The following is a 27,506-nucleotide window of genomic DNA, read 5'->3' on the forward strand; positions in this document are numbered from 1 at the left end:
ATTCCAAAACTTGCCTATAATATCACATGTTAAATACTTTGACATTTGGAGGAAGGACATTTTAAACTTCATCTGGCAAGGGAAAAAACCGAGGATTGCTTATAAATATTTGGTGGACCTTAAAGTCAGAGGAGGTTTAGCATTACCAAACTTTCAACTTTACGCTGAAGCGGTAGCCTTAACATGGCTAAAAGACTGGATAACCTTATCAAATACACGTTTACTGGAGCTTGAAGGCTTTAATAATATTAGTGGATGGCATGGCTATTTATGGTATGACAAAATCAAGATACAAGCATCATTTAGGAATCATATAATCAGGTCCTCTTTATTGCGTATTTGGATGAAATATAAACATATTTTGGAACCAGCAACACCGATGTGGATTTCACCGCAATAAATGTTAACACTACGTCCACTTAGACCGGACAAATTTATAATCTACCAGGAATTAATTAAATGGGAGGGGAAAAAATGCTCATTAAAGGAATTTCAATTTTTTAAAGAGGATCTACAATGGTTGCAATACTGTCAGATTAAATCAGTTTTTGTACAAGATATGAAAAATGGATTTTCTAAAGAAAAGTCCCCTTTCCACAAGATGTTATTAGATAACAATTTGAAACTGATCTCGAAAATGTATAATCTACTTTTAACAATATATTGTGAGCAGGAGACAATTAAACCAACTATGATCGACTGGGCTCAAAACATGGGACATGATATTGCCTTAAATAAATGGGAAAGACTATGGTCAAAAGATTTGAAAGGAATAAATGCACAATCAATTCGAGAAAACATTTATAAAATGATGTATAGATGGCATTTAACACCTAAGAAGATTGCAAAGATATATAAAGTGACATCCCCTAAGTGTTGGAAATGTAATAAGGAAATTGGTTCCCTCTATCATATGTGGTGGACTTGTGATAAAGCTAAAGATTTTTGGGATATGATATATAACGAATTGAGATTAATAGTACAAAAAAATATACCCAAAACACCAGAAATGATGCTATTAAGTATGATACCTGACGATTTGCTAATACAAAGAACTTTTTTGATCTATGCTACAACAGCTGCGAGACTGCTTTATGCAGCAAAATGGAAAGGGGCAGAAATTCCTGAGAAAAAAGACTGGATTGGGAAAATGTTTGAATTGGTGGAAATGGCAAAACTTACAGCCATTTTAAATGAAAAAGACAATGTTCGATTTTTAGGGGAATGGGAGGATTGGATGAAATATTGTGAATATGAATTAAAACTGGGGAAAATGGAAGAATACTTATTAATCTGATCTAGAGGACACAATTAATATTAAGAGTTATAATCATTTATATTAATAGAAGATGTTTTATGAAAGTTAAATGAATTTATGATAGTTAAGATCAGACCAATTACGATGGGATGAATACTTTATTAAGAGGCGGAGAGAGGTGATGGGGAAGTCATAAATTTTCCTTTAATTTGTTTTTTTTGTTATGAATTCAAGAAACCATAACAACATAGAGTTAGAATTTTGAATTTCATATTGCTTTTATTGTTGTTTACTATCATGGAAAATTTGTATTATAAAAACCAATAAAATTATTATAAAAAAAAAAAGATTGGATCATGCAGATTAACGAAAGGACTACTAAACTAGAGTTGGCAAGTTTGCAAGGTGGAGCACATCATCTATTATGGGGAAAGAATTGGAAGAAGAGTCTAGAAGAAATGGGAGGCCATCCAACTGTAGAAAATATGGTGGCAGTATGGCGGAAATTGAAACCTAGATTGAGTTTTGAAGGGTCACTATTGATGGTGCCCTTTAATGTTTAAGGTTCAGTAATTGATAGGAAAACATATGGGACAATACAATACCAGGACTTGGTAAAAACAGATGGCTCTCTCAAGACACTAACAGAGTTACAAATCAATTATCCGCAGATGCCTTGGCTGACATACCACCAATTAATTTCAAGATTTAAAGAGGACTGCTGGACTCGGGGAGTTCCAAAAGGTAAAACAGAGTTCGAACAGTTGATAAGCAAGCCAACAGACCATCTTGCACTGGTTAGGGGCAATAATGAAAAGGAAAGAAAGGTAAAATAAAAGTTCTACATATGTTTAAGATACACTATTAACAATGTAGGGAATGAAAGGATTCAGAGATGAAAGGAAGAATGAAGTAAACAAATGGGGCACCTCCTTCATCAGTCTATTTCTGACAGATTATGCAGAAAATTATCTTCATTTATTTCTAATTGTGGCAACTATAACAACATTAACAGCCCATTACTGAAGGGAAGAGTTAGGCAGCATCCAGGAGTGGCACAGCCATGCTGCTTCCACAAAGGCTTCTCGGCTGCCAAAAAGAAATTTAAAACAATTTTAAAATAAAAAAAACTAGAAAATGCCCCACTGACTGCAGCAAGGCTGCGCCACCAAAATAGGTGGTATAGCAATGCTGCAGCACAAGGGGACATTCCCGGGGTGAAAGGGGTTAGGAAACTGCCTAAAGGCAGCTCCACCCCAGAAATGTCCCGGGAATACACACACACACACACACACACACACACACACACACACACATGCCGACGCAGGCTTTCCCTTTCGGAAATTCCCTTCCTTCTCTCCCACCAACCTACCTATCTTTTATCTGCCACCCCATCTTCAGCTATATTTATTTATTCACTTCATTTATACCTCACCTTTCTCCACAATGGGGACCCAAAGCAGCTTACATCTTCATATTATATTCACATCAACCCTGTGAGGTGAGTTAGACTGAGAATGTGCAACTGGCCCGAAGTCACCCAGTGAGCTTCAATGGCAGAGTGGGGATTGAAGCCTAGGTTTCTCAGATCCCAATTTGACTACTACATCACCCTGGCTTTCTTGAAATAACTGTTGTATCAAGTACGGCTGTGTAAAAAAATAAAAAAATGGTAAATTTCAGGTTTGGGCCCAATTATTTTTCCAGTAAACCCCCAAATAAGCTGAATATCCATACCGGTAAAGGGTATTCAGCTTTATTTTCGGGTTTACCGAAAAAATTCAGGCCCATTTTAGTCTATGAGGATTTGTTTAAAGCTCCTGTGTGGGGGCATTTTTGGAATTAGCATCCCCAAATTTTCAGGGTAGTTTCAAGGGGCTCCCCTTGCATTAACCCCAAAGTTTGGTAAAGATTGGGACAAGGGGTCCAATTTTATGGGGAGTGCTGCCCCACTCCTCCATAGAAAAGCATGGAGGGGCTAAAATGGATTGTGCCATGTTTTAATAAATGGTCCATGTTTTCTCGAGCAACTTTAGAGCAAAAGGTTCATTTCCTCTTAGAGGACTCTGACCCTCACTGTAGTTATTTTGTTGCTCATTTTTTAGAGGCTGCCAAGAAGAGTTGAAGGGAGGTTTTTTTTAGATATGGGTCTTGTTTAGGATTAATGGTTTATTGTTCAAGACCTTGGTCTAAAAACGGGGGAAATTTTAAAAAGAGGTCCAGCACCTTGAAACCTGGATAAGTTGTGTAACTCTCCTATTCCCCATGGTAAACACAAGGTCCAATGGGATTATTTTATCACACAGGTCACTAATAACAATGAGATAGTAGGCTGAGGAATGTAGTATGCAATATCTGATGAATCATCAGGTGGAGAGATAATGCATTGTGGATTTCCATCTAAAGTATTAGGTGGCATTGAGGGAATCTCAGTACATCTCCTACACCTCAGCTGTAATGTCATGTCCAATTACTAGGCATACTAAGAACTTTGCAGTGAGTATGTTCAGCAGGCAAATATACTGTTTTCAACAGCTGCAGTCACCTAGGAGATTCTCCCCCAAGGAATGCCATTGCAAGCTATTGCTAAACCCAACCAAAGTAAAACCTGAGAATCTAAAACTATATGACACCTGAGAATCTGAAACTAGATATACCCAGGAATGTGAAACTATGTAGAACTTGAGGATCTCAATGTAAAATTTGAGAATCTACAAAAAAGCAAACCTGACACAAACAAACTTCACCAAAGAACGAACTTTTTAAAAACACCAAAAAAACACTTGAAACTCACAGAATCTTATATAAAGCAGCCTGGCAAACAATAACAAGCCCCAGGAGACACAGAAACATGGGGGGGGGGCAGTCCTGGGAGCCCACAAACACCCATTTCTGATATTTCCTGTTAATCCCAAATATTTTTGGAATTTTTTGGGACTCATTTTTTTGGTATTCTGAAAAATCCTGGATATATTTGGGAGACCCAAATATATCCAGAAAATACTGATAAGGTGTTTTTTGGTTATATTTTGGCTATATTTTTGGACTGGGACTATCTAAATGCACATCCCTAGAAGGTAAGATGTGTCACATCTAAAAGAACTAATTAGAAGAAATACTGTGCAATTATTTCTCAAACGTTTTGAAAAATAGCAGCATATCTACCAGCATTTCCGTCTGTATCTTGTGTTTTCACTCTTTTTAAATTGACATTTTGCTTGAGGCTCATACCTGGTGTCCAAAGGTAGGAATGAAAATAGAATCTCTCTCATAGGCAGATGTGACTCCTGATAGAAGTATTGAAGGAGAAAAACAGGATGGACCAGCAATGTCCATATCCCCATGTAAACTCAGGAAATTAGGATTTGCTGATCTGATATTTGCTCTAAGTAAACAAGAAAGTGAAAAACTCTTTCCATTTCTCATATTTGGCATTTGGTTTAGATCAGGACATTTCAGAGAAAAAGAACCTAAATTCTAATGCATCTCACTGTCTTGAAATATCTTTTCGTGTCCACTGAACTCTAATGGGAATAGCAAAAGGATATGCTAAGGAGAAAAGAAACCTCAAGATTTAAGTTTATGAATTAATTATTCTTAATATGCACTTTTAACACACTTTGACCTACTTGAAAACCCTTTAAAAGTGTTACCTCCCAATTAAAGCCAAGTGGTTTTACCTCCTTGGAAAATATATTAATCATGCAGTTGCAGAAAAGCAATTTTTTCACATCAACTTTTAAAAAGTGTTTCACTGGCATGTTAGTACATAGATGCAGGACACATATACAACATTTTGACATAATGGTTCGACTTGTTCCCTTATTTGATCATGTGTTATAGTCCCCAGAGTGCTTTGTAGCAAGCTCTGTTCTCACAATGAGGCTTTTGAGGAGTGATGGGCAAACTCCACTCAGCTAAATTCAAAATTGAGGTTGTCATTATGAGCATTACTGGGGAAGGCTTAGAATAACACTGCCCGCCCCCAAGTTGTCTCATAGTGTAAAAAGAGGTTCTACACTTATCCAAAATTCATTTTAGCTTTCTGTGTTTGGAAACCTCCTGAAGTTGGGTCTGAGAAGTTCTGGGATTGTGCAGCTTATTTTCTGCCAGACTCCAGAGCAGTTCTGGACTTGTCTGCTGTTCTTTGCAGGCTTAAAAATGTATCTTTGAGGGCTGTTTGCTTAGTTAATTGGAGTTGCACCTTCTGTCCAGTATTTGGGCTAAAAATACATTTGAATTGAAAGCACATTCTGCACACCTACAGAGTGTTCTTTTACATCCCTAGCTGTTGAAGAACTTCTCAGGTTGTTTGTTCTATTTATAATGTGTCTAAGCATTTATGAGCTATGCATATTAGTGCTCCAAACAAGGTAACTGAACTGTGGCCACATCACTATTTTGGAGATGTAATTTTTTTAGTTAAATATGTTTTACCTCTCCTTTCCTATTGGCTCAAGGCAGTTTACAGTAACAATTAAAACATTGCCAGTTGAAACCAAAATTTAAAAACAAACCCCAAATACCTCCTCCCCTCTGCCAAAAGATGCCTGCTATTTGTAGCCCATCAAAAGCCTTGGCAAATAAATAGGCACTGCAGCTCCTCCTAAAGATCTCCAGTGAAAGGGTACCCCTTATCTCTTCAGAAGGCCCATTCCGCAGAGTGGTAGCCACAGTGGAAACAGTCCTGGCCCTGGTCTATGCCAGGCACATCACTCTAAGGGCAAAAACGCATGGTCGCTTTATCCTCCTTTAATACCTGTTTCAGCCAGGATTCAGCCTGGATCGAATGCATGCGTTTCGCCTAATGTGCTTTCAATCCTGGCTAAAACAGGGATTAAAGGAGGATAAAGCGGCTATGCATTTTCGCCCTAAGTGTGGGAACAGCCAGCAGGTGCCAGCCTGAAGACCATAGTTGTTCCAAAATAGATAATATGTTACCATCAGCTAGCCCCTGACTGTAGCCAGGCTACAGCATTCTGGTCCAGCAGCAGTTTCCAGATTGCCTTCAAAGGCATGAAAACAACACAGAGCATGTTACATTAATCCAACCAAAAACTTACAAAAGCATGGATCAGTGTCCAGATCAGCTGGGTGTAAGAAAGGAGAGAGTTGGCAAACCAGATGCAGTTGATAGAAGGTGCTCTTCTTGGACACCTCACAAAAGTTCTTGTCAAACAGCAAGTCTGGGTCCATGAGCACTCCCAAGCTCTTAATTGCTCTGAAAAAGCCAACTCAGCCCAGGTTAAGTGGATCCAGATTCTCTAGAATATCAGCCTTCCCACCCAGCATTCCCTCTGTTTTTCCTGGTTTCACCTTCTGCCTTATCTGCCTGACCATGGTCTCAGAACACCAGTTCAGAACCAAGATGGGTGCATCTGGAGGCTTGGATAATGAAGTGTAGAGGAGCCCTCCGACACACACATACTGCTTCTACACAAAGCCCTGAAATTTTGCACATCTTTAAATATTCTACATAGAGCAAAAAGTGCTGCCAGAAGGAACTGGGTAACAATGCATTGGGTTGCTTTGATTACGGCAATCATTGTTCTCAAATTATTGATTATTTCTTTGAAACTTTTATGAGTGTACTGCTAGAGAGTTAATTGACCCAAGTGTATTTATTTACTTACTTGCTTGCTTGTTTCTTTTATTCTTCACCATTCTCTTCAACGGGGACCAGGGTGACTTACATCACTCACCACTCCTCCATTTTATTCTCACACAACCCTGTGAAGTAGGGTAGGCTGAAAGTATCTGACTGGCCCAAGGTCACCTAGCAAGCTTCCATGGCAGAGTGGGAATTCAAACCTGGACCTCCTAGTTCTTAGTCCAACATTCTAACCACTGTACTGCTGATAAATACAATACAAAGTAGTATTAACACCAGATCCTGTGAGATACTACACAATCCAAATGTCAAGTAAGTATGTAGGAACAACACACAGTGTTACAAATTTGACATTGCAGTGATGCCGCCAGGTACCGTAGGACATTGGTATGATATACCAGAAAATTACTTGTGTATGGGCTACTAGCTAGTTTGAACAACACTATGGTTTAGTAATAATGAAAAAACACCTTGTCAGCAAAGAATCATGCAAATGTATGGCATGATTGTGGCATGACTGTGATTGGCATATCTACACTGTCTTGCAAAACTGTTTGCTACCATGCAAAGAACAACAGTGATTGATACTACTATGTACCTATGTGCTAGGAATCAAATATAATCAAATTGCAACTGAATAGCATAGAAAGTGGATCAAGCATGCAAGCCAAGTCAGTGCAAGCCAATTTTTGTGTTTTCATAGCTATGCTGAAACTTAGTCCAGATATTTTGAGGGTGGTCACATCAATGGCGAATGGGCAAATTCTGAATGGGATTACCCATGCCAAAGGGGAGTTTATGGGTGATTGTCAGTCTCATCTTGAAGCTCATGCCTATATGGGAGCTTCCTGTGCTGCTGGTGTGGTAGCTTAGCACTCAACCAGAAAAGCAAGAAGCAGTACCCATCAAAACCAACTGCTATATAGTATTTCATATAATTTTCTTCTGTGCCACCCCCAGTTCCCCTGATCTGCCATATGAATTCTTAGGAATCAACATGGGGATTGTGAAGATCACAGATTGTAATGATCTCATGCCAAATCCACATATCCAATGCCAATGAAGATCCAAGTGGACACCTATTTATCTAGCATATTTTATCATAACCTTTTATCCCAAGAAACTCAGGACAATGTACATGTTTTCTGTTCCCCATTTTATCCTCACAGTCACCCTGTGAGGTAGATTAGGCTGACACCCTACACTGGCTGCCATGCAATAGAGCATGAAATATGTGGCAATGATGCAAGGACCCCAAATTGAAATGTGCAAAATGTTTGCATAGAAAGAGAGAAGGTTTTATGGAAAGACTAGAAAATGGTATGATAATGTAAAAAGAGATTTCCCAGATGAAGCAATGAAAGCAAATATCAAATTTGAAAAAATGCACCAGTTAACTGGGGGGGGGGGGGGCTGTCCTGTCTTGATTTCTAGAAGGAAAATGCACTGCATTCACGTTAGGTTTTTTTTTTTAATTCATTGTTATTTGAGTCTGAAGCTTATTGTATTATATAATAAACTTAGGACCAAATTTTAAGGTGAGAGACTACAATGAATGCAGTCTGCATATTTGTACTGAAGAAGATCAAACTATACATTCAGATATTATCCTCACATGTCCTGGTTGTATTAGCCTCACTTAAATTAACATTGATGAAACAGCTCAAAAGAGCAATTGACATTTTGTTAATATATAATCTAATAGGTGGAAATGGGAAATGTTCACCTTTACAAACATTTGAGCAAGTCATCTGTCAAAGAGGAACTGGGGATACAGTTGGCTCACCATCTGAAGGCAATGAGTTTATTCCAGCATCACTGATTGAATTGGTGGTTTGGGACTGATTAGCCTGGGCAATACATTTGCAGACAGAAATGAAATAAGTGATTTGTGACTTAGGCAGAGGGAGGGACATCAATAATGTAATTCCCTGCAGCTAAAGAAAATTAAAGTATAGAGAACTTATTCCAGACATACTCTACAGGCTCATCCAATGAGTTGGAACCATTACTAATCTTGCCTTGTCCTGCATTTCAGGACAGCACTTGCATGGGAAAGAAAGACAGTGGAAGGCTATGCACACAAATTGCCATTGCAGGGACAGGAAAATGTAAATCAAGATTCTTGCTAAAACGGAGATAATGTATGGAGCAATTGTAGGTGCCTTTTCCCAGGTAAAAAATGTGCCATTTTGGAAGCAAGAAAAGCAACTGTGTAGATTGTTAATGTCTAAGTACATCTTCGAAATGGGATAAAAGGTGAAAAAGGCAGTGATAAGCAAGAAGACATGTTAATTAATGGTATGTCTTCTTTGGGATATATTGCTTTTCTGCATCAGCGTCATAAATAATTGAGTAGCCTCTTGAGGCAATCATCCAGAGACTGTTTTAAACAGCAATTTTTAAAAAGAGAAAGAGAGAGGGAGAGACAGAAAATAAATCTATGGTGTAACCGAAATAGGGTGGTGCAGATGAAATTACGAGCCAGAGGCAGAAGAGTTATATACAGTGCAGATAAGTCATGTACTGATAATAGAAAAACCAATGGAAAAACCAAAGATAATCAATGTGGGGGAACAGGATCACATACTCCAGCTCTGCCCCCAATCTCTGTGTGGTGACCAGCTTGTCTGTATATGCATGATAAGGAGTGGAGGGATTTGAGGCATCAGTCCACTGCCTAATACTTTGTGGCTGAGTCTGTGCTCCACCCTTTTCTGTTCTTGTTGGTAAACTCTGATGCCTGAGCTGTCCCAGAGGCATGAACCAAAGGGAAAGAGCCAACGGACTTTTGGCATTTGGCTCTTAACCTGAGGGTCATAGCCTGGAGCTAAGATCTTCTGGCAGAGAGAGAACACTCAGCCTGCAACTGGAAGCCCTCTCCTGTTTGTTTGTTTATGTCAGGGAACAAAGTGGTATATAAATACTTTAATTAATTAATAATGTGGATGTAACTCTAAACAAAAAACCCAGTCAATATGTGAAGGTCATGCATGAGATCAGTTGGTATGACCCCACAACCTGTCCATGCTTTATCACTAGTGTTTATATCATTCGCATAGCTCTGTGGTATGGCCTACTCCAACAGAGGTGGTATCCTCAATCTATAAACCGCAGGAATTGCAAGGACATTAGGGCATCTTTCTCTACACTTCCCACTCTCTTTTATCAATTTTAAGTGTAAATGTCATATAATATTGTCATTTCAAAACATTCTATTTAAAAGTTGAATTCCCCCGTGTTCGAGCAGAAGTCCATTACTGTGATCAATATACTAGTCATTCCTTTGCATTTGCATATTATGTGGACTATTCTTTAAATCCACGCCTATGAGTTAAACTGTAAGTCTAAGTCTGAAATATTAAAATTTAAAAGCAGCTCTGTCATTCTCCATCCTCTCCCAAAAAGAAAGACAAAAAAGTGTAGCTAGACTGTTATCACTGTCACATTTATTATATGAAAAGCACTCAGTTTTTGAAGACAATTTATGGAAATATTCACAATGGAGAAACTGAAGTGCTGTACGGGGCCTTCAACCATTAACAGAGAAGGTCTTAATGAAGTTAAGGAACATGAAAAATCATAGCATTTCCCAAGGGTTAGGGGATCATTTGTCTGTTATTTAAACACCCTGCAAACAAAAGCCATGAGCATGCAAGACTTTGTTGTCCATGGCCATCCCAGCCAAAATTACAATGACAAACGTATTTAGCCATGAACATAAAAAACACCAGACAATCTATCAAAGGCTAAAAGGCCTTGTAAGCCACACGGACATAAACAGAAGCACCAAGAGCAAGAGTGATATGCCAATGATCACATGGAAAATTAGCTGTAGGGCAACCAGACATCTTGCTCATGGTAACGCCTTATTTTTTTCTATCTAGGTTGGCTGAAATTTTGCTGAAAAGTGGGATTCATCACAAGGGATTCTTCTGCTAGAACACAATTTAGTTCCATTTGTTTCCCAATACAAACAAATAAAGGTTCATGGGGATGGGGTGGGGATGGTGTGAGTTGTCTGTCTTATTCAACCTGGAGAGCATACAATAGAGTTTATAATAGCTGATCTTGTTGTACCACTAGTCTACATGGAATGGAGGAATAGACACAGTTGGTATAATCCTCCAGACTAGCAAACCAGGTGCCTGTCAAGGCCAGAATAATGGGAATTGTTGCCATTGAGAGGAAAGCACAGCAAAGCAAAATCTGTGTCATGCAGAGAAACAAAAGGAAGACTCTGAAGGGAAAATGAGCCATCCTTTCCTGAGCAGGTCATCTCTGTCTTCTGCTAGAACACAATAGAAGGAACAGCCTCCAAAAACTGTCATAGAATATCTGGTAATCCTATTGCAGTTATACCTCTCCTGCTGCGATTGCTATTTCTAGTCTCTCTATTGGGCAGTGTCCAGCAAAATCACACAGAGAGAACAACAGCTTAACTGCCACACCAGTAGTTACCATTACCAATCTGAAAATTGTTCAATAATAGACAGATAATATAAAGGGTCTGCACATCTGTCTTGCTTCTACGCACACAGACAGATGTGTGTGATTACGTGAATGTGTTTGACATAAAAATAACTTTTCCTGAGTTAAACAAAATATATTATGGCTTGGCTTGCATTTCTGATTTACACATTAAAGGGCTGGATGCACACAAGACACAGAGAGGGGAAACTGCAGGATTTAGGGTGAGCCTCTGCTAGGGTTGCCTACCTCTAGGTGGTGGCAGGAGATCTGCTATTACAATTGATTTCCAGGCAACAGAGATCAGTTCACCTGGAGAAAATGGCAGCTTTGGAAGGTGAATTATATGGCATTATACTCCATTGAAGTCCCTCCCCCCCAACCCTCCCCTCCTCAGGCTCTACCCCCAAAATCTCCAGATATTTTCCAACACAGATCTGGCAACCCCAGCCCCAGCACTGCCAAATGAAAACAGTTCCTAACCCTTCCCCAAATCAAAGAGCTCTTGGATGACTTTGCTGTCTTGTTGCTTCAGTTATACTGGCATTAGATTCACACATTCATCTTTTGGTCTCATGTGCATGTTTTCCTTTTTTGTCCATTCAGGATATTATTATGGGCCCAGATCTGTACTGTAAATTAATATTATTACAGAAATACATTATGCTTTTTTCTGCGGCACTTGAAACAATACCTCTCCCAAGATGATGTGCAATAGATTCAATTACTCATACTCAAGAAGTACAGCATAGCATAGCTGAGTTTTCAGAATAGGCCTTTTCTATGCTTCCCTCCTGCTATAGTCCACCCCCCTCCCCTAACTGCTGCTAGAGTTCAGGGACTCCCAGAAACAGCACTTGACAAAGTACAGATCTGCAGTGGGAGAGAAAATTGGTGGGGGGGACACCCCACACACACACACTGGTAGAAGCATCTACTGTATACAAAGTACTGAGGGCCAAACTTAGGGTTGCCATCCTCTAGATGGTTCAACCCAAAAGAACACAGAAAAACGTTAAGGATATCTACACCAATCTATAATACACAACATTCCAATGGAGAATACAATATACAAGATTCCTCTAGGTGGTGGCTGGCAATCACCTGGGATTATGACTGATCTCCAGGTGACAGAGATCGGTTCCCCTGGAGAAAATGACTGCTTTGGAGGGTGGAATCTATAGCTTTATACCCTGTTTAGGTCCCTCCCCTCTCCGAACCCTGCCTTCCTCAGGCTCCACCCCCAAAATCTGCAGGTGTTTCCCAGCCTGGAGCTGGCAAACCTAGCTGAACTAGATGTGATGGCATCCTCGTTGCCACCTCAAGGACACCATTGCCATTTTAAAGTTATTATAAATGCCATTAGTGGGCATGCAGTAGGGTTGCCAGCTCTGGGTTGGAGCCTGGGGAGGGCGGGGTTTGGAAAGGGGAGGGACTTCAATACCATAGTCCAATTGCCAAAGCAGCCATTTTCTCCAGGTGAACTGATCTCTATTGACTGGAGATCCATTGCAATAGTGGGAGATCTACAGCCACCACCTGGAGGTTGACAATCCTAGCCTGCAGCAAAGCATTCTTTCCCCTCCCTACATGCCTCTTCAAGTACTGAAACAGCCACAGAGAGGTGCAGGTGTTTCAACATTTGATAAGGTGCAAGAGGAAACAAGAGCACCTCAATCTGCAGTCCCAATCAGGATTGGGCCCTCTTAGCATTTTTAAATGACTTTAAAATGGGGGGTAGCATCACATCTAGTTTGGCCCTGAGTTTTCTGTAATGCTGACTGCAACTTCAGAAGAAAAAAACCAATAGTGTGAAGTTTGTGCATATATCAGTCCTAATTTCACTAAGAAAAGATACGCAGGTAGGCCTGCAATGAAAATATAACTTAACTATGATCATCAAATGCCATTTATCCCATGTGGAGTTCCTATGCAACTCTGTATGCTGCCAACGGGATTCTTTTGTCTTTTGCTTTTGAAATGTGAATCTCAAAAGCAGTAATAGAGAAGGGTAGAAAGGAAACAAGAATCTGGGGAAGCAAGATGAAAACAAGACAATATTTCTACTTATGTGGCCTAAACTTAAAGCAAAGCCTCGTCTCCAAACATTCCCCTGGTATATTAAGTTCAGATGTTGTTCATTTGCATTCATATTAAGAGAGTAACAAAGGGCTCACTTCACAAAAACTGCTTTAAGAGATTTCTTTCCCCCCAGAAAAGTCTTTGTATTTATTTCAATTTTTCCTTGTGTTTCTAGAACACTTCTTGCTGTAACTAGAGAAATTGTTTTAGATATTGAATGGTTTAAGGCTTTTGGTTCAATTCCAGGAAATCATTCTGAATGAACTGGTATAAAATGTAATAAGTGTACTTTTTCATTCCCCATCATTCAAGATGATAAATACTAATACATTTTGCACCAACTTGGCCTGAAGCACTTAACACACAATTTATATCTCATGATTTAAACTAGACTGCATTCAAAACAAATTTCCCATTTTTGCAGACAACAAGACCAACGTTTCTTTTCTCCCACCATTTGCAAAACTCTCTCTATTCTAGGGTGATACTTGAAAACAGGAATTAGCAACATGTTCAGCACAGAGGGTCAAGCTGGAATCTTATCAAGAATCAGAGGGCTACAGCTAATTTTATGCTAATCCTTAAATGCCATGAGATTGGCAAGGTACTGTATCAATTTCAAATCTAGTCAGAAATATGATGTCTGGTGAACACTAGTTGAGGAGCAGTGCTTCGTAGTACAGCTAAACCTTGTTTTTTTTCATATTACAGAGGTGGATTACTGTGGTGCGCAATCTTTCTCTCTCTGACACTACATGGAAAGCTCAGGAATCAGAAGCATGCTATTAACACTCTACCTATAATATTCCAGCACTCCAAATTCTCATGTAATAGGCAAGGGGACACTGGCAGACTTTTAAAAAAAAATCAGATCACAGTCATTACAATATGATTTTTCCTTGCTCATTTGCACATGACGGATATGTCTTATTACTGCAGTGACTGTTCAGAGCAAGGTCAGGGGACACTTCCTCAGACTTCATTGGGACCAACCTTTATTGTGGCTTTTTTTGAAGTCCATTGGGCTCCTCAGGTGGTCACCAAGGAGATTTCTCTTATTTTTTTGTCTTATTGTCACATGTCTGCCCTGGTGGTCAAAGGAGGCAGTACAAAGTTTCTTCAGTCAACCCCACCTACAGGAAGTTTAAATAAAATAGGCTGTCTCTCTGCATGAACCAGTCAATTTGAGGTTCGTGAGAAAGATGGTGCCTTAATTCCATATAGCCCAGAATGTTGGTCAAAGTGAAATATATGCAGACTGTATCAGATAACCTGCATTTACATTCAATTAAGCAACCAAGACACTTCAATTTCAAGCACTGAAACACAAAAACACTTTTGGTGAAACACAACTTGCTGTAAATCTCTGCTCTAGAAGCTGCTTCAAATCCCCTAACAGAGACCAAGAACACATTATATCAGGAACAGTGAGATCAAAGTCTTCGCATCTAATCCTCAAAGTCTTCTATCTGACACTCTGGATAGGATAAGAAGGGGAACAAAAGATGGAGAATTAAAGTATCTCTGATCTGGGTGCAGCTTCAATCCCTGTCCTTCCTTGGCACAAAGCCCAGAAAGCGGAAGGTTACTGTGGTGTCCAAGTTAATATCATCTCTTCCAACTCCAATAAATAAAACCTATTTGGTGTTAAGAAAGGATAGGATTCAAGGGCAATTGTGATAGATATGTTTGTGCAGTATTTATTTATATTATGTATAGTCTTCCTATCTCGCCGAGACTCAAGGCCAATTAAACAGTGTAAATCAATACAATCAACAGGATGGCACATCTATAGGGTTGCCAGCTCCTGGTTGGGAAATACCTGGAGATTTTGGGGTGGAGCCTGAGAGCAGAGGGACTTCAATGCCATACAGTCCAATTGCCAAAGTGGCCATTTTCTCAAGGTGAACTGATCTCTGTTGCCTGGAAATCAGTTGTAATAGCAGAAGATCTCCATCCACTACCTGGAGGCTGGGAACCCTACATATCCAATAAGCAACATAACAGGATTAGGACTGCAGAAATCTGAAGCCAAGCAGAAATCTGAAACAAATCTGAAATGAAGCATAAGTATTAACATGACATGTTAAAAGACACAGAAATTACGTAGGACAATACATAGAGCAACAGACAGTTGTTGATCTTGTCCAGTCGCAGGGTCGCACCTGCAGAAGGCCCTGCTTAGATAAGTGAAGCTGTCATGGTGGAGCACAACCGGAGAGGCAGTCCACCAGAGTTCAAGGCCATGAAAGGCTCTGTATGTAATAGCCAATACCATGAATTAAACCTGGTAACTGAAGAGCAGCCAATGGAGTGATGGTAGAATAGGAGTAATATGCATGCCTAGCTCCTTATAATAGCTCAGTCACAGCTTCCTCACCAACTGGAATCTCCAAGTTGACTTTGAAAGGAGGTGTATGTAGAGTACATTACAGTAGTCTAGTCTCACTGTCACCATGGCCAAATCAACCAGGTCAAGGCCATATTCTATGCTAAACTGAGCTATAAGAAAGCATTTTTTGCAGCTGCATTGACTTGCTACTCTAGCAGTAATGTTGCATTCAGTATAACCCCCAGGCTCTTGATGGAGTCAGCAAGGGTCAGCTGAACCCCTTCGAAGGTAGGAAGCACAATGTCCTGTAAGATCTCCACTTCCCCAACCAGCATTACCTCTGTCTTGTCAGGATTTCATTTCAATTTCTTCACTCTTAGCCATTTAACCACAGAAGACAGGTAGCAACTCATGACCTCTACCACATCACCAGGAGATCTGGATAAGCAGATTTTTAAAATCTCAGTATCATCGGTTTATTGGTGACAGCCAACCCCAAAACTGCAAATGATTGCTCCCAAAGGCTTTATTTAAATTGAGCACATTATGAACAGTACCTGGGGGGCTGATTTAAGGCTAGCTCTTCAATTCACCCCAAGTGGCAACTGCCATCACATGCGAAAACGCGGGTGCTGTAGCTCATCTGGCATGAAGAAATTTATCCAATCTATATGTTCAGCTGCTTGGCATGTGTCGAAAAAACTACCATAGGAAGAGAGCTAGAGGAGAATTCAAATTGCAAGTAACTTGATTGCAAATGTCAGTTACCATGCAAGGCTTTCTGTTGGTCCAAGCACTTTCCTGTAGTTGAAATATATGGAACAAGTAGAGTTCACTGTATTTAGGAAAGAGCATGAGACCTGCTCAAGATTAAGTGGTTGTATAATATTCCTGTGAAGAGAGAACAGTAGAAGGATTGCTCTGGATGAGTTTGGACAGTGGCCCAGAGATGCTGCCCTACTGCGGCAGTCTGCATGCAGCCAACTCATAAAACGTTTAGTAAGTTTGACTTTCTGGAAACCAAGAAAAGCCAATAATGTGCAAGCCTTAATCAGCAGCTTGTAAATTTTACTCCTCCTTTCAAAAGAGCACTAAAAGCTACTGTCTCAAGCAACTTGTAAATTTTGTTAGCCCAATGCAGCACAACTGTGGTGTGTTTTTTTAAAGAAGCAATGAAGAGCACTGGAATGCAGCTGCCTGCAAATGTACCTGTGTATTGCTAGAAAAGCCACTACATGGTTCTTATACCTCCATGGATCTTCTATATAAAAGGTCACATTTGAATGCCTTAGGCCGAACTCTTGTCTCAGTTGTCAGCTAGGCTCATAGGGCTGACTGAAGGCCTTTTGTCAATGCATGGTAGGGTTATTATACTTTAGCTTGCCTTGGGCATAAGGGACAAAGGTTTTCTTGTTTTATTCAATGTATACTATTCAAATTTGTATTTTTTTTTCATGTAGCTCATCATTTTCAGAAATGACAAACAGTTTGCAAACCCAAGGAGTTAAGCCTCTCAGAAAAATGTGTTATATATAAATAACATAGCTGGGTGTTTCTGAAAGCTGTGTCAGTCATTATCATGACTTTTCTTAAGGAGGCAGGATTTTAACCACTATTGGAGAAAGTTTTTCCCCAAGATAAGGTTTTGTGAAATGAGGAAGCATCTGAAAGAAAGGTTTAGTTGTAAGCAGGACGTGACCCAGTTGCATATTTGCTTTTTTGCAAAGTATAAAAGGCTCAAACCTAATCAAAATCTTCCACTGGAAAGTGGAATCTGTCTCATATTGTTAATTCACAACTCTTTCTGCGGTAATTAAGCATCTAATGCTCCAGATGGCTAAGTGTTCAAATTTAGTAAATTTCAGCTCTGCTGAACACTTTACTTCAAAATGTGCACAGTACTAACAACCAGAGGCTTTTAGCAACTTTGAGACGGAATCTCTTTAACAGGGGGAGGCTTTATATTGTCTGTCAAAGGAGACCTGGTTGTTGCAATCTGCTTGATTTGAATTTGCAGAGACAATGTCAGACGTATGACCAGAAAGCCAATGGGGCAGCAAAAAGCAACAGCTACAACATCAAACATCAAGAAAGGAAACTGTCTTCAGGGTCTGTTGCTATGGAGAGCCGTAAAGAAATAACACAAACATTACATGCTCTGTGATGGCCCACTCACATGGACAGCTGATCACTCTCTTATGATCACTTTATCTTTGATTTCCGTTGACCAATATTACATCTACGTTAAGAGTGCATCACATAAAAGAGAAACTAAAATGATCAGAACATTGGAACACCCTCTCCAGAAAAAGCCAGAACAGGAGTCCTCGGTTTTGTTGAGACTGTGGGCCCTTCAGGAATTTTGAGAATGGGAAATGTGCAGCATTCACAAAGTGGTTGCTATGGAGTACCTAGGCCATCAAAAAATGTTGAGAAGCTGCAAACATTCTCCTACAATGAAAACAGCTGTTTCTGAAGACTCAAAAGTGATGACTCCTGGGTTCTTCTGAAGCACCTCCAGTTTCAGTGAAGTGGAGGAAAGTCAAGACCTGCTCTTTACTCTCGGGAAGGATTAATTAGGTGCCAGGAAACAGATCAGGGTGCACTAGGGTTGCCAGCTCCAGGTTGGAAAATTCCTGGAGATTTGGGGGGTGGAGCCTGAGGAGGGTGGGGTTTGTAGAGGGTAGGTCCTTAATGCTATAGAGTCTAATTGCCAAAGTGGCCATTTTCTCCAGGGGAACTCATCTCTGTTGCCTGGAGATCAGGTAATAGCGGGAGATCTCCAGCCACCACCTGGAGGTTGGCAATCCTAGGGTGCACTGTAGCATCCATGGGGACCATTCTGAGGATTACTGGGATAAAATACTGGGGGTGGGGAGCAGAAGATGGCTAAAGTCAGATATGACAGATGTTAATCAAGTGATGAATTGTGTTTTTATGTAGTGCATGGAGATGGGGAGATTTTTCTACCTACTGCATAAAACTAGAAATTGGTGTCACCAAGTAAAATAAATCCTAGGGATAAAGGGTTTAGTATAAAATGGTTCCACTCCTGTCTGACTCAAAGGGTGGCTGTCAGTAATGGACAGTCGTATCAGTGGAACATCATCTGTGGTGTCCTGCAGGGATCTGTCCTTTCACAGATGCTCTTTAACATCTTTGTTTATCCTTTGACAGAATTCAGCCAGAACCTTAGGGTTGGCTGTCACAAATATGCAGATGACTTCCAACTATGCATCTCTTTATCCAGGTCACCTTGAATTGTGCTGGAAACAAGTGGGTACTGAGGAAAGCTGTTGTTGTACAGAAGCTATTTGACCAGCATAAACTGAATTTTCTGAACAGTTTTCAGAGGTTGCCCTACATATAAAGCAATCCATTAATGTAGCCTCAAGGTCACAGTGGCATGGATTAGAAATCTACTGTCACAATCAGAGGTCATTTCTGGGTCCCACTGCATACCACCAAATTGAACCTGCATGTAGCTGTCTGGGCATCCCCATTCAGCCCGGATGGTGTTGAGGCACTCCTGATGGCCTAGGAAGAAGAAAACCTGACCAGGCTGGAAGGGATGCCAGTGGGAGAACAGGCCTACTCCAACCAACTGCAAAGTCTAAAGATGGCCCGTGTCCAGAGGAAAGGAGATGGGAGCCAGAGGAAGCTGCAGGAAGGTTGCAGATGGGAGATGGGGCAACTTTGGACTGGAGGAGGAGATGACCAGGCCAGGTTGGAGCAGCACAACTGATCAGGCAATCTGAGGTGGTTTTCAGGCTGGGAGAGGGCAGCAGGGCCTGGAAGCTTCCCAAGAAGGCAGCCAAGCAACTTTACCCCAACAGGAGGATCTGGAGACGCAAAAAGGAACAGTGGGGTTGGAACAGTTCCTGGGAGGCAGGCAGAAAGCTGAGGGAGGGGCTCAAAGCCCAACAGCATCTGAGAGGGTGGACCCAAGGGCAACTCCTCATTGGGCAGGGACTGGGCTGGGGCTAAGGCTGACTGGGAAATGGAGGGCATGGTGGTGTTAAGGGAGCACTTGGCAAGAAGCAGTTCTGGGTCTCGGCAGAGGCACCTTCAACAAACACAGGCAGAGGCCAAGAAAGATCCCTAAGGGACCTAACCACAGGCTAGTGGCTCAGTAACCTGTCTGGGGTCACAGGTGAGAGTAACACTACAATAGTGGGCAGTAGGTGCACTGAGTAAAATTGGTGTATGTCAATGTATGCATTTGTATATACAATGCAACCCCAAGATGCCTGCATAGAAAGGATAAGCATGTGCCTTCCCATCAGCCTCCTGGTAAAGTGCCTTTCCCATCTGATTCCTGTGCTATTGCTCTAATGTTTAAATATGTCAGAACTAGTTGCATGCAATGCCTTATTGTGCAAAACTATTTCAAGATAATGCATGCTAGGAGAGTATGCTGTACCCAATTTTTGGGTCTCCTTCCATCTTTGCGAACTCCGGTTTATTTTAGCAATTTAATAGTCCCTCGTTACCACAGTGCATTCATGCTTGCTCGCTTGAACGTCGCCCCTTCAGCAGTGCTAAGTGGAAGATATGGCAACTTACCTTATTCAGATAGGCTTTGTCCATGTGATCTGAAGAGAGTGGATTCATTATCCCATATGACGTTGGAATGCCCCCATACAATTCTTATCACCATCAATGGATTACTCCTATCTTAATCAAGATAAAACAGGCCCCTGGTGGATGAGACCCAAGAACAACATAGGTGGTAGCCAAGTATCTATCCATCATATTTTCCTTAAAGAAATAAAGGCTCCCCTTTTATTGCTCAAGACCTTTGGATCAAGGGAACTTGAAAGAAGGAAAGAAAGATGTTTTAATATGTCAGTACGAGTTGCATGCAATGTCTTATTGCGCAAAACTATTTCAAGATTAGGGCCAATATGCTGTTCTACAAATATTTCAAAGGTAGGAAGAAATGAAGGATCAACTACTTTTACAACATAGTACAGCTTGATCCAAGAAGGGCAAGACAGCTCCCATGGAGGCATACAGGGTTTTTCAGATTTACCCTTCCAGAAGCAGTTTCCCCACAGCCTACAAAGAGCCAGTGTGATGTAATGGTTAAGAACAGCAAACTCTAATCTGGAGAACCGGGTTTGATTCCCCACTCCTCCACATGAAGCCTGATTGGGGACCTTGGGCCAGTCACAGTTCTCTCTGAACTCTCTTAGCCCCACCTACCTCTCAAGGTGCCTGTTGTGGGGAGAGGAAGAGAATGTTATTGCAGACCTCTTTGAAACTCCTCATGGTAGAGAAAAGTGGAGTATAAAAACCGACTCTTCTTCGTGTGCTGGAGGCTGGGCATCTCCAGACCCATACCCAAGTATTGTGAGAGATTACTGGGCAACAGTAAGGTTACCACCACTAGGGCTGTTGAATTTAAAAAAATTGGTATAGTTCGGATTCGGCTGATTTCGGCCCGTTTAGATTCGGCATATGCCGAAGTCTGAACTCCCCCACTTTGGGTCCGTGCAATTCGGCGGGAATTCAAAGTTTGGAAAAAAAATTCGGCCGAATAAAGCCATTAAAAACACAACCGCGCCTTTCCGCGGCTCTGGGGGCGCATTTTTGGGGGTAGAGGTCCCAAACTTTCAGCAGAGCTTCAAAGGACGTTTCTTGAAATACCCCCCAAGTTTTGTAAAGATTGGGTCAGGGGGGGCTGAGATATGGGCCCCAAAAGGGGTCCCCCCACCCTTAATGTGCATCTCTGAGCAGAGCTTGCCGCCCATGCACAAAGCTCCCAGCCCCGACAAACAGCTGAGAAGTTTTTTATGAATGAGGGAAAACCTGAAGACACACAACTACAACCCCCCCTCAAACCAGGGAGAGAGAGACTCGAGGGGGAACACACACCCCAGGCAGAACCGGCAAAAGCCCCCTTTGGCTTCCCCCCCACCCACAGAAACTGCTCCCTCCCCACACACACACAGACTCTGCTTCCCCCACACACAGAGACACAGGAGAAAAATTATAGATTAAAGCCCCCAAAGGGGTCTAACTGTGGCTGTCTTCTGTTCCATCAGGAGGGGCTGGGGAGGACTGGGTAATCCAAGATGTTTCCACTTAGGCACGGGACGTTTTGCTCTGGAGGAGATGCATACAGGATCCCATTCATCCCAATAGGGAAAAGGGGAAAGCCCATATCTCGGGACCCCCTGACCCAATGTTTACAAAACTTGGGTGGTCTCTTAAGAAGGCTTGCCTGAAGCTCCGCTCAAACTTTGGGATCTGCACCCCCAAAAATGCGCCCCCTGCAGCCATGGAAAGAGAAAAGGGGGAGCCAATATTTCTGCCCCCACTGAACCCATCTTTACAAAGCTTGGGTGGTATCTTTAGAAGGATTGTCTGAAGCTATGCTGAAAGTTTGGGGGCTGTATCCCCAAAAAAGCGCCCCCTGCAGCCACGGAAATGGAAGAGGGGGGAGGTAAAAGGGGTGGAGCCCATATCTCGAGACCCCCTGACCCAAAGTTTACAAAACTTGGGGGGTCTCTTAAGAAGGCTCATCTGAAGCTCCGTTGAAAGTTTGGGGTCTGTACCCCCCAAAAATGCGCCCCCTGCAGCCATGGAAAGAAAAAGGGGGAGCCCATATCTCGGGACCCCCTGGCCCAATGTTTACAAAACTTGGGTGGTCTCTTAAGAAGGCTTGTCTGAATCTCTGCTGAAAGTTTTGTGTCTGTACCCCAAAAAATACGCTCCCTGCAGCCACAGAAAGGAGCGAATGTGCACAAGCACCCCCACACACACACGAAGATTTCCCTCTCTCTCTCCCCGGCCGGGCCGCACATCAGCTGATTCCTCCAGTACTCAGTCCTGACTGATTGGCCAGAAGAAGACCCAGCTTGGCCACCAATTGGCCGGGGAAGGAGAACGCTGCTTACTGACGGTTATGCTTCTTACTGACGGCCGAATTTGCCGGATTTATTCGTGAACTCCCGAACTCGCTGAATTCGCCCCCCCCCCCCCGGTTGCCCTCCATTTTTGAGTTCGGTTCGTCCCGAACTAAAAACCACCGAATCAGGGGAAATTCGGCTGTTTTTCAGTTCGGGCCGAACCGAATCAACAGCCCTAACCACCACCACCCATGTACATGGAAGTGCTTTATGAGTACACACAATTTTTTCTAGATGCAAACCAATGAAAGCTGGCTCCACAAAGCTTTCATAAAAGGATATGGTTTGTACGGATTATTAGCAAAAATAATGGAAATACGGCATGAAGATGGTCAGGACAGATAGAAGGCATAGGTTACTGAACGATTGTTGATAAGCTACACTTTTGGTGCAGAAGTGGTTTAAAGCAGCAGAATTTATCAGATGTATAACATCTACCTTTGATAAATTATGGAAATCAAATAAGATCCCAGAATTTTGAAGACAGACAAATTGAGTATTTTGCTTTAAAGGAGATCTCAGAAAATTACAGGTTTGCCAACTGTAATCTCTTGGGATTTGTCATAGCAAATTATAGTGTCATCAAGGAATAACCACATGAATATGGGTGATTAATAGCAAATGTGGATTTGTTATGAACAAACAAATGCTATACAACTTAGTTGTATCCTTGTAGTTAAGTGGATACATAGAATTCACATATCTCCATATCAGCAAAGTCTTTTGCACACTTGATACTTCCATCAATAAGCTACAATGACACTAGTTAGACAAAGGGAATATAAGGACCATCTGTCTAAAGGTCTAAAGCTGCTGTCTAAAAAAGTAAGTATTAATATAACAGTTCTCAAGTTAATATAGCAGTCTCAGTGCCATCCTAAGCAGAGTTACGTCCTTCTAAGTCCATTGAAGAAAATGGTGTAACTTTGCTTAGGATGGCGCTGAGATATGAACGCAGTACATATCTCATGATATAACAATGGAAGATACGGAAAACAGGGTTGAAATTAAAAATATCCAGTGACAATTGTAATGACTTTTAGGGGGAGGACCATTACATTAAACACAAATTGGTGTAGAATATGGTACAAAGGGCAGGATGGATTAACAAAAGCATAAATACAAATTGGACAACTATTTGGTTGTTAGCAATAAATGAGAAGAAGCATCTGGGTACTCATGATCATAGGAAGAACATGAGTCAGGAAGGAAATGCAATTTTGGGATGCAACAACAGACATATTGTGTTCAAGAAAGTCAGAACTGATTTGATCTCAGTAGGAACACTATGTTGGATTTTTGTTTGCTGCACTTTGAGATGAATGCAGGCAAAATAGAAATGATTTAGGGAAGATCAAGAGAGCCGATAAAAGGTTTAGAATGGAATGCATGAGCTGCAAGACTGAATGAAACGTGTTTAAGCTGTAAAGAGCCTAGAAAGAGAACTGGCAGCAGTTTTGATATATACTGCACTTCAGTGATAGCAAGCATTTATACACCGAAGAGCTGCCCACATTGGATGAAAACTGCAAATAACCCCCCACTCAAAAGTCATAAAGTGAACTTTTGACTATCTCATTTATATGATAAATTTTGCTTATTCAAATTTGCAAATCTAGATTCTCCTGATTAAAAAAATAGCCATTCTCATGGTGAAATTCAGGATTTATGAGATCATATGGACACATCCATGAACTAATCTGTGGGGACAAAATTAATTTACAAACAGAAATCTGGCTTCAGGCTGGGATTTGGAGCAGACTCTGCTGTGGTTGCTGTGGTTGATGACATCTACCAAGAACTAGACAAGGGGAATATGACCCTGCTAGTTTGGCTGAATCTCTCAGTGGCCTTCGATACTATTAACAATAGTAACCTACTGAGCTGCCTCTTAACACTGGGACTGGGAGGGCACCATGTCTCTTAGGCAATGCCAGATTTACATATAGGCTTGATAGGCTGAAGTCCAGGGCCTCAAAATCTAGGGGGCCTGTCCTAGGCTTTTCTTACACATGCTGTCATAACGCACTGTAGTCTCTAAACAACCCTTCAATGATGTTCCTAAAAATTCCTGCTTATTCCACAAAATGTTTACAAAGTTTGGTTATTGCAAAAGTTTTTCACAGTGGTAATTTTAACATTTATGCTTTCTTCCCCAATCACTACGGTATTTAAAAATAACATCTTACGTCCTTTAGAGGAGAAATTGTGAATTGGGGTGATTTTAAATACCTATCATCATCCTCGCTTCACTGAATTTTGTTAAAAACACTCTTCCATCTTCCTGAGGGTGGGGGATTGGGAGGGGCCTCACAAGTGGAATAGCCTAGGGCTCTCTTCATCTAATTCTGGCACTGCTCTTAGGGTGGGGCAGCAGGATTCCTGCTCTACCCTATGGCTATTGACTTATGGGTCAATCTTACATGCACAGGGTTCACTCTTATTTATCTGTGTGAAGCTGATGAGAGAGGTCATCAGAAGGTTTAGGCTGCAGTGTTGTGAATATGTGGATGGCACTCAGTTTTACCTTTCTCTGCCACCTAATTCCAAGAATGCTGTTGATGTTCTGAACCGGTGCTTGGAGTCAGTAAAGGGATGGATGAGGGTGAACAAGCTGAAACTTAAACCTGACAAGACAGAGGTTCTCTGTGTTAGTAGAAAGGCAGAATTGGGATTTGATATCTCTCCTCTCTTGGATAGGGTTATACTCCCCTTGAAAAGCCAGATTTGCAGCTTGGGAGTACTGCTTGACACAACAGTCACCTTCAAAAACCAGGTGGCTGTGGTCATTCGGAGTGCTTTTGCCCTGGCTGATGCAGCAAATGCATCCATTCCTGGGTGAGTCAGATCTAGCCACAGTGATCCATGCCTTAGTTATATCCAGATTGAACTACTGCAGTGCACTCTACTTAGGGCTACCCTTGATAATGTCTGGAGCCTACAGCTAGTGTAGAACAATACAGCTAGACTGCTGGTCAGAGCCAGCTATCAGGAGCATGTTCCCCTGACATTACAGCAATTACAGTGGCTACTGATCCACTCCCAAGCCCAATTCAAGGTGTTGGTTTTGGCCTTTAAAGACCTACATGGTTTGTGACCGGGGTATCTAAAGAATTGTCTTCTCCCATGTGTTCTTGCCTGAGAATTAGGATCACAAGGATGTTATTATATCAATCAAAAATCATGTTTGGTGGAAATACGAGAGAGAGGGCCTTTTCAGTGACAGCTGCATGGTTATGGAACAATTTCCCAAGGGAGGTGAGCCTGGCCCCCTCAGTTGACGATTTTAAATTTGAGGTTTTATGTTTTTATTGTATTTTATGTGTTTTATGTATATTGTAACCCGCCTTGAGCTCCATATGGAAGAAAGGCAGCTAATAAATGTTTTAATAATATTCATGTTCAGTGGAAAGCACAGAGCAGACATTCGGGCAGCTATCCTGCAGAATGAGAGAACAAGATCCCTACCACTGGGTAGGAGGGACAGCAATAAGCAGCAGCCAGGGAGATCAGGAAGAGAATTTTGTGATATCACTGCTCCCCTAGAATTTCCCATTATGCTCCTATAGGGAATAAAGCACAAAATGTCATCAACAATGGAACCAATTATCTGGGGGACCAGTTTTCCTTTGCTGGAAGTCTTCGAGCAGAGGCTGGACAACCATCTATCTAGAAAGATCTAGATTTGGATGTCCTCCATAAAACAGGGGATTAGACTAGCTGGCCTATAAGGCCCCTTCCAACTCTAAGATTCTGCGGAACAGCATGTAGCTTCAGGAAGGCCAACAGAGTGGCCTGTTTCTGCAATGGAAGGTTATCCCTACCAGAGAAAATTAGACTGCCATCACCTCAGAACAGTGGCAGATTCACCAGTAAGAAGCATCCAGAGAAGAAAACTTATACCATATCATGTACATACTGTGTAAGTCACCTTGATAGCAAATTACTTAAATAAATGTTGTGTAAAGAACAATTGTGAGATACCCTGTTCAAATCTGATCTCATTTGTAAACTTATTTCTCTGAGTTATTTGAGGGAGAGGGAGAGGAAGAAGGGGGGTTATCTGAGGAAGGGGGGAATAAAGAAGAAGGAGGACATTGTCTGGGAGGAGAGAGAGGGGAGAGAAAGAAAGAGGCAGATTGAGAAGGGGTGGGGGAAAGAGAAGGGGAAACTGAAGTGTTGAGGTAAGATAGGGGTGGGATGACATACAAAGAATAAGGAAGGAAATGGGGTAATAGAGGATTGCTAGAGAAGGGAGTGGGGAGAAAGAGAGGAGAAAATGGACATAGAAGGGGTGAGGGGTGAGGGAAGACAAGGGGTGGGGCAGAAATTGAGAGGAGGGAACTTTGACAGAAAAATGGGGGAGAGGAAAAGAAACAAAGATGGGGAATGCTCTGTCCCCACAAATTTCTTGCGGGTCTCCACTTGTACCATATATTCTTCATGTTTTTTTAATGGATATTAGGGGTGTGCAAAAAAAAATCAGGTAAAATTTGGGTTCGGGTTTATTGGGCCTGATTTTTTCAGGAAACCTGAAATAAGCCGAATTCCCATCCCAGTAAATATGAGAATTTGGTTTATTTTCGGGTTTCCCTGGGAGGGCATTTTTTCAGGTAGAGTCCCAAACTTGCAGGGTAGCTTGCAGTGACTCCCCTCGCTAGAACCTCCAAGTTTGGTGAAGATTGGGTCGGGGATCCGCAGTTATGGGGTCTGGAAGAGGTTGCCCCCTCCTGCCTTCATACACAAGCAGGAAGGTAAACAAACAGTTTATTATGGCCTTGCCAGAAAAATACTTATCGTTAGCAAGCAGGAAGGTAAGAGTCAGATTCTCTGGTC

This window comes from Euleptes europaea, chromosome 4 (assembly GCF_029931775.1).
Source record: "Euleptes europaea isolate rEulEur1 chromosome 4, rEulEur1.hap1, whole genome shotgun sequence".
Classification (NCBI taxonomy): Eukaryota; Metazoa; Chordata; class Lepidosauria; order Squamata; family Sphaerodactylidae; genus Euleptes; species Euleptes europaea.